An 18756-nucleotide genomic window follows, 5' to 3' on the forward strand; every position below is an offset into this window, starting at 1 on the left:
AGTGGGGCTGCTGATATACCGCCCGCCGGGAACTCCAGGAAAATTCCCTGGTGCTCTTGTGGACATTGTCACCCAGATGGCGACTTCCTCTCCCAACTTTATCATCATGGGAGATCTCAACCTCCACCTCTCAGACTCCAGGGCCCCGATTGTGTCCGAACTTCTTCTTGATCTTGTGTCATTTGACATCCACTGAGTTAATACCGAACCCACCCATGACAAAGGACACCTCCTGGACCCCGTATTCACCACCATAGCAAATCTCACCTCCGGCCCCCCTCTCCCCCTTCCCTGGACAGACCACATTTTAATATCCATCTCTTGGCACCTCTTCATTCCACCCACTCAACAGATTAAAACTCGGGTCACAGACAGACGGTGGCATAAACTCGCGCCTGATGAATGGGCCCACATTCTCGGGACTTCCTCCCCCGCCCCGATCTCTGACCCAGACATTGCCGACAACCAGTTTAATTCTTGGCTCAACACATCGCTGGATAAACTCCTGCCCAAAACTACCACCCTTAGGCGAATTAAAAGAGTGACCCCTGCTCCTTGGTACACTCCTGAGCTTAACCTCCTTCGGAAGGAGTGCAAAAGAACGGAGCGCTCCTGGAGGAAAGATAAATCAACTGCCAGGAAAGACGCATTCCGTATATGCCTAAAAAATTACAAAATTGCTTTACGGGACACTAAGAGTGCATTCTTTCAGGAAAGAATACTTAACTCCTCCTGCTCCGCCAAAGAAACCTTTACTATTCTAAAAGAATTACTCAAAGTCCCTGACTTGGCACCAAAACACCCGCCGGACCCCAAGGCAGATGAAGAGAAATGTCTCAAACTGGCCAATTTCTTCAAGGAGAAGATTAAAAAAATCCTTGCTTCTCTTCCGACCATCGACCTCAGCATCACTGAGGAAGTCGGCATTAATTTAAATGACATCGCTCCCCACTTAAGCTCTCTGGGGCCAGTTACCATCGAAGAGGCCTTAGCCACACTAGATTCTATCAAAAGCGGATCCCCTAGGGACCCGGTCCCTTTACGCATCCTCAAGAAAGTGGCCCAAACCATTGCCCCCTCACTCACTGACCTCATCAATGCCTCTTTGCTCCAGGGCAAAGTTCCTCCTGGCTGGAAGGCGGCGGTCGTGAAGGCGCTTCTAAAAAACCCTCTCTGGACCCCTCAGAGCTGACCAATTACAGGCCAATCTCTCTCCTCCCCGGTACAAGCAAAATCGCGGAAAAACTGGTCAATAAAAAGCTATCGCAATATCTGGAGACGAACAAACTACTCAGATGCTCACAAACTGGATTCCGCCCAGGACAGGGCACCGACATTGCCCTACTCGCAGCAGTGGAGGAGGCCAGAGCCCTGTTAGATGCAGGAGGATCAGTGGCAGTGATCCTCCTGGACCTCAGTGCGGCCTTTGACACCGTTAACCATCGAGTCCTGATTCAGCGACTTAAAAAACATGGGTGTTGAGGACACGGCTCTGTCCTGGTTCAAATCATTCCTCAGCCACCACTCCTTTCAGGTCTGGGAGAATGACACCCGCTCCCCCGAAATCCCCCTCCAATGTGGTGTGCCCCAGGGCTCATCATTAAGCCCGACATTATTCAATGTTTACATGTCCCCATTGGAGGAGGTTGTCTCTCCGTTCGGAGTAAGTATCATGAGCTATGCTGATGATACACAACTTGTGGTGTCTTTATCGCACCCAAGCCATGGACCATCAGACCTCTACAACTGTCTTGTAGAAATTCAAGGATGGATGAATAGATCGTCTCTGAAACTTAATGGATCAAAGACGGATATTCTCCTCCTTGGCCAGAAAGGGCTCTCTCTCCCGCAGGGCATATGGCCCCCCTGCCTGGGTGAACCCCCAGCCCCCAAGTCTGAGATCAAAAGCTTGGGAATATGGCTTGAAAAATACCTTACCTTTAAGACTCAAGCCAATAAAATCGCAGGGACCTGCTTCGGGCTCCTCAAAGCCATTAGGAAGATTCTGCCCTTACTTCCTCTTATCTCCCAGAAACTACTAATCCAGGGCCTCATTCTATCAAGGCTGGATTATAGTAACACTATCTACCTAGGCGCTACCGAGGCGACCTTCAACAAACTGCAGAGAATCCAGAACGCCGCGGCACGGATCCTCACTAATACCCCGGCCAGATCCTCCGCTAAACCAGCCCTGAAACAGCTCCACTGGCTCCCTGTGAGAGAAAGAGTGACGTTCAAGGCCCTCTGCCTGGCACACAAACTCCTACAGGACAAAGGACCCCCTATCCTAAAAAAATTCATAAGGCCCTACAAAGCTCTTAGATCCCTCTGGTCAGACCATGAATATCTCATCACTACTCCCAGAGTGAAGAAGGTTCGCACGGGTGGACGGCGCTTTTCTGTCAACACAGCCCGTCTCTGGAACTCCCTCCCCCGCGAACTTAGGAAGGAACCAGACTATCTCCGATTCAGGAAGCGGCTGAAAACGCACCTGTTTCCTTGATTTCCCTCCTTTCATACCTTCCCCCGGTCTACCCTCTGGTCTGTTTGAATCTTAGCGCTGGGATACTTTCGGGTGACTACGCGCTTTACAAAAACCTAATAATAATAATAATAATAATAACATATGGTACGAAAGAAATACAGAAATCTGGGCAGGAAGAGCATTTTAATGACATTGCACCTTCCACCAATTGTGAGATGCAAATTATCCAGTCGGGTTAGTTCTTTTCTGGTACGGTTAATCAGTGGGTCAAGGTTTAGCTTCACAATATTGTCTACCTTTGCACTAATATTAACTCCGAGATAGACTGCATGGTCAGTTACCCTGTTATCACTCATCCTGAGTTTATCATTGATGACAATCTGGGTTTTCCCTGAGTTCAGTTTGTACCTAGAAACCCTTCCAAATCTCCGGGCCTCCTCCTCAATTACTCCCAGTGCTTTATTGGGATCACAGGTGACCAACGCGATATCGTCCGCGTATGCTAAGACTTTTGTGTCCTGATTAAATACGCTAATAGGATCCACTAAGGGATGATGTTCAAGTTTACGGATGAATGCATCAATGTACACCGCAAATAGGAGAGGTGAACAGGGGCACCCCTGTCTTGTTCCCCTAGTAATTTTGAATTTCTCAGAGAGGGTCCCATTAATCATGACACTAGCTCCTGGATCGACATATAATCCTTGGGTGGCTTTAATAAAGCCACTAGTAATCCCGCATCTTATCATAGTTGCCCAAAGGAACTTCCAGGAGACCCTATCGAATGCCTTTTCCGCATCGAGTAGAATTAGCGCCATAGGGTCTCCTGTTGTTTCCGTGAAATCAAATAACGAGATCACTCTTTGTACATGATCCATTGTTGCTCTCCCTGGGATGAACCCATGTTGTCGAGCTGAGACTATTTTATAAATAATTGGCGCTAATCGGGCGGATAGGAGTATCGAGTATATTTTGGAGTCCCCATTTATCAGGGTAATGGGTCGGTAGGAGCCCATTTCAATGGGGTTCTTGTTTTTTTTCAGAAAAACCATAATTTTCGCAGTTGACCAAGAAGGAGGTGGATTCCCACCCTGAAAAATAGAGCTGATTAATTCCACCATTATTATTCTAAGCTGATCCGAAAGTTTCACAAAAAATTCCGTAGGAATCCCATCTATCCTCGCTGCTTTGCCATCTGTCAGTGAATTCAAGGATAGCAGAATTTCATCCCACCCAAGGGGATTGTCTAGGTTAGCCTGATCCTCTTCATCCAGACAGCTGCCCTCGCATTGCTCTAAATACTCCTCAGGGTTCCCCTGTTCGTTGTCTGGTTCTTTATATAGTTCTTGATAAAACCGCTGAAATGTTGTTATAATTTCGGATGGTTCAGTTCTCAGCCCTCCATCTAGATCTTTAATACTCTTTATAATGTTAGCTGTTACTTCTTCTCTTGTGCGAACCGCTAGCTGATGCCCAACCTGTTCGCTAAGCTCATATGATTTCTTTTTGTATATTGTGGCTTTAGTAATAGCTTTCTCTATCAAGATCTCTGACACCAAATTTCTGGCGACTGCCGCCCGTGCTACTTCATCCGTTATCTGCCCACTTTGTGTTGCATGAATTAGGTCTGTCTCTGCATTACTCAGGTTCATTTGTAACGTAGCTAGTTGTGTCTTTCCTTCTCAGTTGGTTTGGACTGAGAACTGAAGAGTTTCACCTCGAATGCCTGCCTTCATAGCATCCCAAACTATCTCAATCGGTGCACTACCCATATTTATTGCCACAAATGATGTAATCCACTCCCTCATGTGTTTACAGTAATTTTCATTTCTTAAAAAAGCCCTTTCAAACGTCCAGGTCCTCATTGTAGGGCTACTTCTATTGCATGTTACATTTATGTCTAGTGGGTTGTGGTCCGATAGTACCTTTGGCAGTTTATTTATAGTGCATGTGTTTTTCATAGAATTGAAGATGAGCATGTAGTCGAGTCGCACATGATGAGAGTGTGGATAGGAAAAGAATGTGAACCCATGGTCTCCCGGGTAGTTCGATTGCCAGGTATCAATCAACCCGTGTAATTCACATAGCTCCTTGAATACCCTGAAGACCCTAGGTTTCCTCCCTTTGTATTTGTATGCAGGGTCCATAGACCAGTCCCCTGGTAGACGTAAATTAAAGTCCCCACAAACAATTAGGGGTAAAGGCCAGTGCACCAGTTCATTAGTAATACTATTGAGTCCTTCTGGATCATCTCCCACATTGCCATATAGTGTACATATCGTCATCTTGCTTTCCCCATTATTATATTGGCATTTGTGATGGCCCATCTTCCAAATTTATCAGCTATTGCTCTTGTAAATTGGAGGTCTCCCCCTTTCGCTAGAATGGCTACCCTTTTAGTTCTAGTACCCTGAGTTGAGGCAATTATAAGTTTATACCCTAATGTTTTTAATAAGTACTGTTGACCACCCTCTATATGTGTCTCCTGCCGACACACTATGTTAGCTTCCATTGCTTGCAGCCCCATAGCTACCTTCTGACTCTTCTTTATATCGTTCAGGCCACATATATTCAATGTAATAATTATTACCCTTGCCATCTCATTGATTCATTCTTCCTATATGTTTCCTATATACATATTTTGGCTCCTACTTTTCGTGGCTCAGTGGTTAGAGGCGGCAGACCCGGAAACTGAGATCAACCGTGGACCAGGGTTCCATTCCCCGCCTCGGCGGGTCTCGGGCTCAAAAATTCCACGGTCTCGACAATTCTTGCTCTGGTGCCTACTCAACTCACGGGGTCACACTCTGCAACTCTGGGCAATAGCTTGCTTAATCTCCACTACGGCCCCTCGCGGCAGGATGCCTGGCTTTCACCTTGTGAACACCCTGCCGGGGTTTCTCACAGGGGAATACCAGGACGGGTTCCCTAAGCAAGCGCCGGGACGCTTACGGGCAGCTGTGCGCTTTACAAGTCCAGCACATTTACATTTACATTTACATTTACATTTTTAGTATCTTTTTTCTTTTAATTCCTTTTTGAGCGATTTCTTCCTTGATTGCTGTCCACCCTGTTCTGACATTTATCCTACCTTGGTCTCCCCTCCCTCCCCCCCAAGACCACCCCCCCACCCTCCACCACTTTTTAAGCCGCCAAGCTCAATCCTGAGTTTGTGTGATAGCGTCTGGTCGACCTCACTCCACCCTCCACACCCCTCCTTCACTCCTATCTTTATACATATATATATATACGCCCCTTGTTCCCAGTATAGAATCCTGTATAGGGTCTACATTAAATATACATAAGACCATAAAACCATTGTACAGACATGTGAGACATGCGTTATAACAGTTTCAAAACCTAGCTATTGATGAGGTTAGTTAAAGAATCTTATATCTAATACAGTCAGTTAATCTGTTAGTCTTACATAGTATAAGAAGGTCCTGTGTGAAAGAACAGAAAAAAAAAGATAAGAGTGAGGGTAAAAAGCAAAAAAGCAATACACCCATCAGCCGCAAAGCAGCATGCCAGTAGTTAAGGAGAAAGAAGAGAGAGAGAGAAAAAATAAAAAGAAGGAGCCCAACATTTATTAATGCTTTCCTTTAGTCCCCGATTCCCCAGCGAGGATATCTTTCAAAGCCTGTTCGGCCTGAATCTCTGAGGAGAAAAACATAGTACGTCCCTGTGATATTATCTTCAGTTTTGCTGGGTTTTGTAGATAAGCAAGAGTCCCTGCTTTCTGGAAGAGGGTAATCAGCTGTCGCAGCCTCCAGCGTCTTTCCACTGTGGCGTGAGCGAAATCTGGTTTAGCAAAAAAGGAAAACCCCTCCCAGTTTCTTTTTTTGTTTGGTCGGGCCAAATCATACACTGCTTGACGCAGCAAAAAGTTACCAAAGAAAATCAAAATGACCCTAGGAAAGGGTTGTTCCTTGCGGGGCTGTTTGGGTTGTGAGAGCGGGAATCTGTGCACCCTTTGTATCTCCTTGTCCCAGTCCCACTGTGTTAGCTCTGGGAAAGCGTTTTGGAACAATTTGATAATAAAGGCTCGGATATCATTGCCTTCGCAATTCTCTGAAATCCCGAGAATGCGTCAGTTGTTCCGTCTTTGGCGATTTTCAGCCTCTTCAAGTTTCCACATGATATCGCAGACCGTTTTTTCCTGTGAAGAAGCCTGGGTTTTCAAGGTGTCTACTGTGGCTTCCAATATTTCTGTTCGGGTCTCTACCATAGTCATTCTTTTGGCAATTTCCGTGCATGTTTTGCCCATTTTGCGCATTGATCCTTGAAGTTTCTTTGCTGCCACTCGTGCCACTCGATTGTCAGACTTGACCTCATTGTGGAATGTGCTCAGTGATTGTAGAATTGTGGCTAGTGTAGGCTCGGGTGCTTGCTGAGGCTCCCTCTTTTTGTTCTGTTTATCTACTCCGCCTAAAACTTCATGCCCCGCCGTTGGAAGTAGTTGTGCATCAGAGTAGTCCTAGCGGAGATCGTTATCATTCTCGGTATCAGTCTGTCGTGTAGGTTTCTTCTTGTCATACCTTCTTTGTTTTTTAAGAGTTTTTATGCCTTCATGCTGGCTGCTTGCTAAGGTATCAGCTTCCTCTGCATCGCTGCTGCTAGGTAAGTCTGACGATTCGGAGCTGAATGACTCCTCATTTACTAAGAAGAAGTTTTCCGTGGGGGTCGGAGACTGTTATCCTAGCTCCGTGTCGTCGCGAAGGGCCATCTGAATATTTTTAGGTTGTAGATCCGTTTGACCCCCAGAATCACATTCCTCTCTGCGATCCTAGCTCAGGGGGGTTCAGAGTCTCTGCTGCTAGCTTGTGCTCTGGAGTTGTCTCTTCCAGGTCTGTAGACCAAACTACTGTTGTGTCGCTACTTGCCCCCCAAGACACGCGCACCTACACCTCCTTGTTTAAAATGTTATCCTCAAGGCCCATATTATTTATGTCAGGCAGGTCTTTTAGCTCGTTTTCCCCCGCTCCCCCTGTGTGGCCAGGCTTTGAAACACATTTGAGTATGGGTTCTGGGGTGGGAGCACCACCCCGGTCCAGGGTGGGAGCACCACCCCGGTCCATCTCTTGTTTTTTAGGAAAAAGTTTAGATATAGCCGTTTGTTTTTTGTCCGGTATCACTGTACCCTTAATCAGCTGGGATTTAGCAGTTTTCCCCCCGAGTCTTTGATCGTCTTACCGGGGTTACCGGGGTTGGCACCAGGCTTCGCCTTCTCCTGTCCTGCTTTCGCATGGTCTCTTTTCTCCTGTCTGGTAGTTGCTGCGGGGCCAGACATCGTGCTGCGCTCCTTCGGTCGGGCTCCACTGCGAGCGGCTGCCATTGTGCACGCTTCTGCCGGCTCCTTCTCCTTTCCCTTGGTTTCGCGGTCGCGGTCGCTTAGCAACCAGGTCCGGGCTCTGATACTGACGCTCTCGTGCTTGCCGGCGAGTACTGTCAGCAGTAGCCTTGCGAGTATCTCCCAGCGCGAGCCCTCCTCTGACCAGCATCTGCTTCTCAGCCCGCCTGCTTCGTTGAGCGGCCTTCGCGTCTTGAGGTGCGGGTGCAGCGTGATTCTATGGCCCTGATCCGCTATCCCTGGGTGCATTTCTCAGGCATCACCTCTTCGGAGCTCCGGAGCGATGTGGAGGTGAGCGACTCCGGTCCTACTCAGCTGCCATCTTGGCTCAACAGCGACTCTCCTTTGAATGCAGTACGAAAGATAATTTCCTAAAGGTTTTTGGGTACCAATTGAAAAGCATCTTATCAGTTAAGGTGCATGAGTTTCAAGTGTTCTAGAGAAGGAACTTCTTATAAGGAAAAAATTGCATTATTTCAGTCTAACCTTCGTACCCAAAAAAGGAGAGTAAAATATTAGAAAAACATGTTAATCATCAAGGAACATCTTACCTGGAATCCAACCTTCTTTTTCATAGCTTGCAATTTTGCTTTCGTCCAGTACATAGTTGGCCTTATTAGGGGTTACTGTGCACCTCAGAGTAATACTTCATTCGGGAGGGACTGCTGCACCATTCTCCTTGATCTCAGCGCAGTGATCTATACAGTGCGCATGATGTTCTCCTCCGACAGCTGGCTGGCTGTGGTATTAGGGGTCGTGCCCTATTTGGTTTCAGTCCTTTCTGCAGGAGCAAAACATTTCAAGTCATCTTGAGTACCTCCTCCTCTTAAATTCTCCAACTTCCTTAGAGGGTTTCTTAGGGTTCTTCCTTGAGTCTTACATTTTTCAATGTATACGACCGACCGCTGGCTGACCTTGTAGAGGCTTTTGCATAACTTTGTTTTCCTACGCAGATAATACTAAAATAGTTTTCTCTATATACTCTACAAAGGATAAACGTGGCCTCAAGTTAGAACCCTGTCCAGCGGCAGTGGAACTCTGGATGCCTAGAAATTAATGGAAATAAAACTGAGGTCCTGGTTGTGGTAATGAACCTCAGCTTTGGGGCTCATTGGACTGGTCTGAAGCTTTGTTACCCATTCCTTCCCCTAAGCAGTGGTGAAGGATTTCGTTTTTTTACTTAGATTGCAATCCCAGGATGGACTCTCAAATTAATAGGATTGCTGCCACGTGTTTTGGGTTACCCTAAAGCCTGCTCAAAATTGGGGCTCTTGCCATTCCTTGCTGGTGGACAGTTGTGCAGGCCATAATTACTTGACATTTGGACTATCGCAACAAACTGTATTTGGGATTCTTGAAGCCCCTTATGAACAGATTGTAGAAAGTGTAAACCACAGCTTCTGGACTACTTTGTCACAATCCTCGTCATTTGCATGAGCTTCACTAGTTACCCATTAAAAACATGCATTTAGTTTAAAGGTCGGTGTACTATCTACAAAGTAATGGCCAAGAGTGATACTGCCCTCATCAACAAGCTGGTCACACCTTATGTTCACCAAACGTGACTTACGTTCATGTAACCTAAGCCTCGTGGTTATACCTTGGGTGAAGTTGGATAGGGAAGGAGTCTGGTCTTTTAGATATCTTGGCCCTAATCTGGTGAATATGCTTCCTCCTGAAATCAGAACTGCCACATCCCTCGAGGTTTTCCATAAGAAACTTACAACTTGGCTCTTTAAACTGCTTTACGTACTTCTATCCTCTCTGTTTTAGCCATGGGAAGCCCTATGGGCAGCCATGCACATTACAAATTCAATAAATAAATAATAATAATGATAAAATGCCCATTATTATTGGCGGAATCTTTAATATTGAACTAAATGCACAGCCAGAAGAAATTCTAAATCGAATACATTACAAATGAGAATAAAAGTAAATGATATGATCGAACAACTAGGTCTTGTATATATATGTTGCAAAAAGAATGGAAATCAAAAAGCTTACACATTCTATAGCAAAACACATGGACATCATTCTCGTATAGATTATTTTCTTGCTGATACAAATGAGAAATGATACAATCAGCAAGCCATTTTCCAGCACTGTTGTCAGACCATTCAGCAGTCAAGCTCACATGGAATTCCCAATCATGAGCTCTTAAAAAAGGTGGACCTTGAATAGGGCCCTCCTTCTAATGAGAAGGTCACTCATGAACTAAGCCTGCTAACCAAAGACTTTTTTTTAAAAAAAACATAGGTTCTGCTAGAAGTATCATGATTTAGGATGCATATAATTCATGTATTAGATGCTCCATAACTAAAATTTCAGCGATAAGAACATGTGAATCAAGAGAACAGGAAAAATAATTTATCAAACATGCTACAGATAATGAAAAAAAAATACAACTGAAAGCTTAACTTGATCTAGCACCATTTTCAGATTAAGACTAGAAATAGAAAACTTGCAAAACAAATATAAGGCATTCCTCAATAATAGAGAATATATAACAAATAGAAAGTAAGCAAAATCCAACATTTTGAAATGTGGAGAAAAGTGGAACACTATTAGCTTGAAAAACAAAATCAGATATATCCAGAAATTATATTGAGATATGGGAAGAGCAGGCGACAGGTAGCGTCTGATTCACAAAAGTAATCTGAGAGAAAATCCTAGCTTTACTACTCCTAAATACCCTTTGTAAATACCGAAAGTCGTAAAGTTAGGATTTTGTCTCAGATTACTTTTGAGAATCAGGCCCGTAGAGAATTGACTACAATGGATCAATTAAAACTGAAATGTTAAAAATGTCAGTGCTGTTTATACAAAACACTGAACCCCACACCAAATGCAAACAAAAAAAATGTTGCTTAGTCTTACCGAGACTCAGTCACAAGCATTTAAACTTGAGATTACGGAAGAATAGATCATAGCCCAAATAAAGAAAATAAAAAATGGTAAAGCTCCAGGTCCAGATGGAATCCTTATTGAACTGTATAAAATGCTGACATTCGATCTGGTTCCCTCTTGGAATGATATGCTCAATCAGATAAATCTTAATTAGCAGGAAATCCCCCTTACTTGGCGTAAAGCCAAAGTAGTCACAATCCTCAAACCAAATAAAATCTGAAAACATCATATGGACAAATCATATTACTAAATACGTACTACATCAGAAAACCAAAGGGGGATTTAGAGGAAAAAGGAGAGAACTCGTCCTCCAAACTATTTGCGAATACCCAAAAAGAGTCACTCCTAGGAGAATAAAAATGAATATCAACCTTGTTGTGGGAAGGAAAACTTTGTCCTTTTATGTAACCCTCACCCACCAGGGTTAACCCTTCGTGGCATGCTTCATCATAGGGTTCATCCCTAACCTGCTACGGAATGGGGCATGCTGCGACCAATGGAAACATGGGAGCACTAATAGTATGTTATTCCTATACACCTATGCTGGTTGTGATGGTATTGAGTGGTTTTTTCATATATAAAAGAGGGGTTAAAACATCTGACTAGTGGGAAAAGGGTTCATTTATTAACTCCCCTAGTCGATATGGTTAAAATATGGGGATGGTGAGAAACCCCTAGGGTGTATGAGGCATCGTTTCTCTGGTCAACTATTTTAAGCCCTACCCCAAGGCTTTTCTTCAGGACCAAAGGGGGTTACTCCCTTTTACCACTCCTATAATCATCTGATCTCTTAATAAGAGCAACATTATAAATATAATGAAAAATACATGAGGATAAAGGTATACAGCACCTATTTAGTGTGTTCTTATTTTTTCAAAATTTCTCCACAGAGGTTGGGAAAGAAAAAGAGTTGTTAAAAATATGCATGGCCCATGAGCCTTGTAAAAGTGTTATGCATTGTCCATCATGCACTTAAATTAGTGGATAGTGATATATTTCTCAAAACATGTGAGAACTCTGTGAAATGGTATTCTAATGTAGGGATTGCATAGACACACTATACTAGTTTCCAAATAGAAACATTACTATACATAAAACATTATAGACATTACAGGCATGTTTAAAGCCCTAATCAGGCCTCAGGAGTCCAAATCGGGGAAGGGGGGGCGCCTGTAGTCATACCCTGTATGTTAAAACAGTATTCCGAATAGAATAATTAGATGGAGTGAGAAAACCTTTTTCTTTAGCAGTAGAGGTTCAATTGAACCAGATTTGTATGGTAGCACTTACTTCCTCAAGGCAACTCCCTCGTTAGGGAATTATCTGTTCGCCCCTGCCTCCGCAGTTGTCAGAGGGGTGTGACAAGTTCCCTGATATACGCAGTGGACATGTTGACGTCTTCGTGGCAGTTGCGGTGCTAGACCACTAACCTGTTATGCGAGGAAAATACTCTCATCCTGCCCCATCGAGGTGCGTCCACTGTTCATGGGTTCGCGCCTCTGCTGCTCTATTTACAATATTGCTACCAAAGGGTAGATATCCGCATTGTGGAAAAATGCAAAGTGGGCTGAACAATGAAAAATTAGGAATCATTTATTATGGTCTCCAAATCGAGGAAATTATCACAGACACAGTGGATAAAAATGTCCCGACAGAGTGTATCAGAAACAGGTTCATAGGGAAATCTAATTTTTAAATGAAAGGGTTGATACTAAAACCAGTTAGGGTGCACTAGCCATCCAGCCGGGTTGATGGTGTAGACACCGTTATAGACATTGACATAGGGTGCCCAAAAATAGGGCATCTGCTTCATTAAAACACTCTTTGGGAAAGGATACAGTTTTAGAATTTTTGGAAATTTTAGGGTGCTGAGGTGGTTTTTGATGCATATTGATATCAACTCATCCCAGGTTACTGAGGATGTCACAATATTACAAGGTTAAAGTTGTCACTGGTTGAACAAGGGTTGATCATACAAAACTGTGTTCCCGAGTATCCGTTGGTCTCAGCACGCCCCTTTCCATAGCAGGTTAGGGATGAACCTTATGATGAAGCATGCCACCAAGGGGTAACCCTGGTGGGTGAGGGTGAGTTAAAAGGAAAACTTTTTCATTCCTACGATGAGGTTGATATTCATTTCTATTCTCCTTGGAGTTACTCTTTTTAAATATGGACTACAACATTTTCAAATAGATTGTGGCACAAAGGATTCATGCATGCCAGACATCTGAATGAGCTAACACACCTCCCATAGATATAGCAACCACCTATGAAATTCGCCTGACTATAGCTACATTAAATGCAGCCATTTATTTAATAGGGTGAAATGAATTTACCTATGTGAGGCACTTAATATTCTTGGTTTTACAGAAAATATTATTAAAAACAACTACACACCACACATACCTCCGATCATGAAAATACTAATAAATGGTGAACTATCGGGAACTTTTCAGAAAACAAGGGGAACTAGACAGGCATGCCCACTTTCCCCTCTCCTATTCGTACTCAGTATTGAACCTTTTGCGCAATCGACCAGACTCTATTAATCAATAATCCAATTCAGAGCATCTGGTATGCCAGTAAAACTCGCACTCTATGCAGATGACATAATACTATACACTACCAACCAACATTGCTCGATTGACAGATTGATGGATCAGGCTGGAGCAGTCTGTCAACTATCTGGTACCTAATCAACAAAGATAAAACAGAGGTTATGTCCTGGTCAAAGGGAGAATACACTCAAGATATTAAAAACAAATCAGCTACCTAGTTATTATAATAACAAGTGACTTAGAGGACCTCCCAGCTAATTAATAACTTAAATAAAACTTTCCAAGACTTAGATGTCTTGTTACGAAAATGGTAACATTTACCTTTAAATATTTACCAGAGAACCTATCTGATTAAAATGAGGATTCTCCCCAAACTCACTTTCTCTTTAATGTCAACCCTTTTCAAAAGAAGATCCAAGGTACTGTGGGCCATATGTACAAACCAATTTAACATTTCTTAACCGACTGAATCGCAATTTCAGAAATGCTAAATGGGCTTGCCATATGTACCAAACGAGAAATGCGGTTGCTAAGTGCTATTTCTAACCCATAGAAATTGCAATTTGCAAATACCAAAATAGGAAATTGCAAAGTGGGACCACCTATTTGCGATTTCCTAAGCAAACGTATTTCCAAAATGCGAAATGTGCATTTAGGAAATGCTATTACCATTGACTCCAGGTTGATGGTAACGATGTGCAATTTTAAAAAATGCACCTGAAATGCATTTTTCCAGTGTCATAGAGCACCCACTTTCCCCGAGGTGAATTGAGCCCTCTACACTAGCACATTTATTCCCCCTTTGATTTAAGAGGGAGCCTTAGGCCCATAGGTAGGAATGATTTGGCATTGTCAAAATTGCAATTTCCTATAATGAAATCGCAAATTAGGGAATGCAAAACCATTTGTACCTTTGGGCCTTAGGCTTGTAGGAACAAATGGGTTTGCATTTTCTAAATAGCGATTTCCTAATAGCGATTGTGACTCTGTTGGAATCGCTATTAGGAAATCACTGTTTTTGTACATTCCAATTTGCATTTCCTAAATAGCAATTTCTTATGATTCTCTATTTAGGAAAGGCAAAAACTAGATTTTGTGCAGATGACTCTAAAAGGAGTTTTGTATGGCCATCAAAATCGATCAGTTTTCCTTGGAAGAAGCTTGGAAATAACCTAAAGTCATGCGGCCTAGCGCAACCGGATTTTCAGACGTATGCATGTGCTTTCTAGTTTAAAAACTTTCATATGTTAATTACACAACCAGATCATTTGCATGTAGGTCAAATATATACATTGATTGTTAAAAACCTCAGTCCTATAACGTTTTTAAATAAGTTTCGGGATCCCAAGTTCTTCAAGCAGGTACAACTTAAGATACTTGGAACATCTTTAAAATATGGACAACCTTAAGGAAAACATTTAATCTACGTTACTACTCAAGAATAACGCCGATATGGGACTCCCGAGGGACACCAGAATGTCTGAAGGATAAGTTCAGACAGCTGTTAACGGCAGCAGGGATCTGTCACTGGGGATACCTAACAGATGGGTCAGGCATTATAGACTGGCAGAAAATTCTGCCCATGATGGATTAATGGAGCACTTTACACCTCCTTACATAGAAAGACAACGGAAAGAAATACATTACTTTCCTACCGCAGCCAACACCCACGGGCACTGAGAGACGGGCTTCCATTTGGGCAGTTTCTCAGAATCCGTCGTAACTGCACACATAAAGAGGATTACATGAGAGAAGTAGAAACCCTGAGAGTAAAACTGGTATCCAGAGGGTATCCGAACAGACTAATAAAAAGATCACTAAAACGGGCCTGGCATTGTCCTAGGGACGAACTTCTCAAAACAAAAGAGAAAAAAAGCGTAGAAAAAATAGTATGTGTCACCACCTTTTGCAACCACACTAATGAAATCCGTAAACTGATTACAAAAAACTGGGATATCATTAGGAGCATAGACCCTACCATTGAACTTCCCCTCTTTGCATGCAAATGAGGAGAAAACCTTAAGGATCATCTGGTAAAATCTGCCACCGATGCGAAAGTGAATGCTCCCAACACCCTCTCAAGCGCATGGGGACTACCCAGTATCAAAGGACACCATAAATGCGGCAACTGCGTGTGCTGCGATTTCACATGTAACACCACTACGTTCAAACACGGCAATGTAAAACACACCCTAGAAGGATTCTCCAACTGCAACACGTGTAACGTGATATACTGCATCTGGTGTCCGTGCAATCTGGCATACATAGGCCAAACTTAACAACCAGTTAAGGCCAGAATTAGCCAGCATAGGAGCCACATACGTAGGTTGGTCCCCAGTGCACCTTTGGTGCCCCATTTCAAGGAGAAAAACCACACAGCTGACCAAATCAGATGGCAAGTGATAGCCATAGCCACTCTTCCAGAAAGGGGCGGTGACCTGACCACTAACCTTCAACGCATAGAGTGCAGATGGATAGACAGAGTTAATTCAATTGAGTCAGGATTGAATTCTGCCAATGAGTGGTGAGGATTCGTAACGAATTTACACTGATTCTAGATCCTGCTTGCATCCCATGTACGCTTATCATGAAATGAAATGAAATGAAAGCAGGATTTATAGAGCGCTTGGCTGCCCTTGAGCATCCCAGCGCTAGAGACAAGGTAGGAGGAGAAAGAAGGAGGAAAGTTAGGGAAATAGCCAGGTCTTCAGAAGCTTGCGGAACATGAGGAGGTTGTGTTCTGCGCGCAGAGTGTGGGGAAGGGAATTCCATAACTTGGGGGCAATATAGGAGAAACGGCGACCCCCTGTTCAAGCCCTTTTGATCCTAGGCACGTGTGCCAAATGAAGGTGGGAAGAGCGCAGGTTTCTTGGGATGTCATGATGTCTGATCAGATGTTTTAGAATAGGGGGACCCTTATCGTGGAGGATTTTATGAGTCGTACAAAGCGTTTTAAAGTGGACTCGTTCCTGTACGGGGAGCCAATGTAATGATCTCAAGGAAGGTTTTGCAGAGCTCCTACGATTGGTGCCTGTTAAGAGCCTAGCTGCAGAATTTTGTACGCCCTGTAGTTTGGCAATGACTTTTTTAGGGGCACCAAGATAAAGAGCATTGCCGTGGTCGAGTCTAGATAATAGTAGGCTCTGAATAATGAGCTTCCTAGTATCCTGAGGGAGGAGGGGGAGGATTTTGCGAGTGGTCCTGAGAATTCCATAGCATGACCCTGCTGATTTCCTAGCTTGGGTGGTAAAGTAAGGTCATGGTCTAGCCATATGCCCAGACTCTTGATGGAGGATTTGGGGGTTGGGGCTGGGCCCATACAGGAGGGCCACAGGGTGTTTGACTCAAAAAGGGAAGGGTTGCCAAGCACCATGATCTCCGTTTTATCACCATTAAGCCTGAGATGGGAACGATCCATCCAGAGTGAGATGTCACGAAGGCAAGAGTGAAGATTGTTGGGGGGGCGATTATGGTGGCTGAGCGACACTACAAGCTGCGTGTCGTCTGTGTATGTCACTAGCTTGACTCCATGGGGGGGGGACACTATTTTTTCAAGGGGAGACATGTAAGCATTAAAAAGAGTAGGGCTCAGGGAGGAGCCCTGCGGAACACCACAAGGTACCGGAGTGGAGTGAGATTTAGAGGTTCCCTCCCAAATTTGGAAGGAGCGATTGTGAAGAAAAGACTCCAACCAGGATAATGCAGGCCCCGAGATTCCTAGTTCCCCAAGTCTGTGAATTAAAATGGAGTGCTTGACGGTGTCGAAAGCTGCGCTTATTTCCAGGAGGATCACTGCCACTGATCCTCCTGAGTCTAAGATGTTTCTTGCCTCTTCCACGACGGCCATTATGACGGTTTCCGTGCCCTGACCTGGGCGAAAGCCTGTTTGGGATGGGTGGAGTAAATCATTAAGTTCCAGATAAGTTGATAGCTGCTTATTGACAAATGTTTCGGCCGTTTTACTTACTATGGGTAGAAGGGAAATGGGCCGATAGTTACTCTAATCTGTAGGGTCGAGGTGGGGCTTCTTTAACAGGGGTTTTACGATGGTCTTTTTCCAGCCAGAAGGCACAATGCCTTGGGTTAGAGAGGTATTAATAAGGTGGACCAGAGGAGGGAGGATGGTCGAAGTAACTGATTTTAAGATGTTAGATGGGGCTGGGTCCAGTGGAGAGCCGCTTTTGATGGAGGAGAAGATGGAGAGGAGATTCTCCTCGGTGGCAGGGGAAAAGACATTTAAGCCTGGTCCATGTTGCGGTCGGGTGCAGCGGGGGGGGATCCAGGGAAACTTCTGCTGAAAGGGGGGGAAGGGATTTTAATATATTTTGAATTTTCACATTGAAAAATTCAGCGAATTCATTACATCGGTCCTTAAGGAGATTAGTAGGGGGAGGGGGGTCTGTAGTTTTTAAGAGTTTGTTTATTATGCAAAAGGTCTCTTCAGATGGATTGGGAGAAGCTCTAATTTTTTCCTCAAAGAAAGCTGCTTGAGTGAATTTTAGGGTCTATTTATAAGTGAGGATTGATCGACTGTACTCTTTCTTTTTTTGTGGGGCAAAATCTTTCCTCCAAGCCCTTTCATGTTTTTTTGCAGAGTTTTTTTAGTGAACGTAATTCTTGATTAAACCAGGGGGATTTAGGCTTCCCTCTAGGGGTATGGGCGGGGGTTTTGGGAAGGGCTATGTCGAGAGAATCTTCGATCCGAGCGTGAAACTTGTTGTCAGCTACTTGGATAAGGGGGTCGTGAGGTGGAGTGGAACATTCCAGAAGATGCCTCCATTCTTCTGTATCCAGTTTCGACCAGTGACGTTCGAGGGTGGTAGAAGGTAATGTGGGTCGTTGAGGAGCAGGCAAATGCCAGCAGAAACAGATTAAAAAATTATCGGTCCATGGGAGGGGGATAGTTTTTTGCGTTTTGAGATTGGAAATATTCGAGAATAAGGGATCGAGAAGATGGCCTTTAATGTGGGTAGATTGATTGCTTAAGAGATGAAGTTGATACGCTGCTAGATCAAGTAACAATTCTAGAGCTATTTTATCATTGGGGTTGTCGAAATGCAGATTCAAGTCACCCAGAATCATGAAATTAGAAGTACTAGCAAGTGCAAAGGCGGCCTCAAGAAGAGAACTGGAAAATTGACCTAAGGGGCCTGGAGCGCGATATACGAGAAGGCCTGAGAAGGATTTTGAAGGAGAGATTTGGATAAGAAACAAGACATTTTCACAGTCCAGGATAGGGCTATCCGTAAGACGACAGGAGAGGTGATCCTTGTAAATTATAGCGATTCCGCCTCCCTTCCCTGATGGTCTATCAAGTCGCTGAATCAGGAAGCCAGGAGGCAGAGCTTGCACAACATCTGGGTTAGAGTCAGCCGATAGCCATGTTTCCGTAAGAAACAGGACTTCCAGGTGATGGTCTTGTAGCAGCATGTTTATTTCCAGGCCATGTTTGGGCA

The sequence above is a fragment of the Lissotriton helveticus genome, chromosome 1_1 (assembly GCF_964261635.1).
Source record: "Lissotriton helveticus chromosome 1_1, aLisHel1.1, whole genome shotgun sequence".
NCBI classification, from domain to species: Eukaryota; Metazoa; Chordata; class Amphibia; order Caudata; family Salamandridae; genus Lissotriton; species Lissotriton helveticus.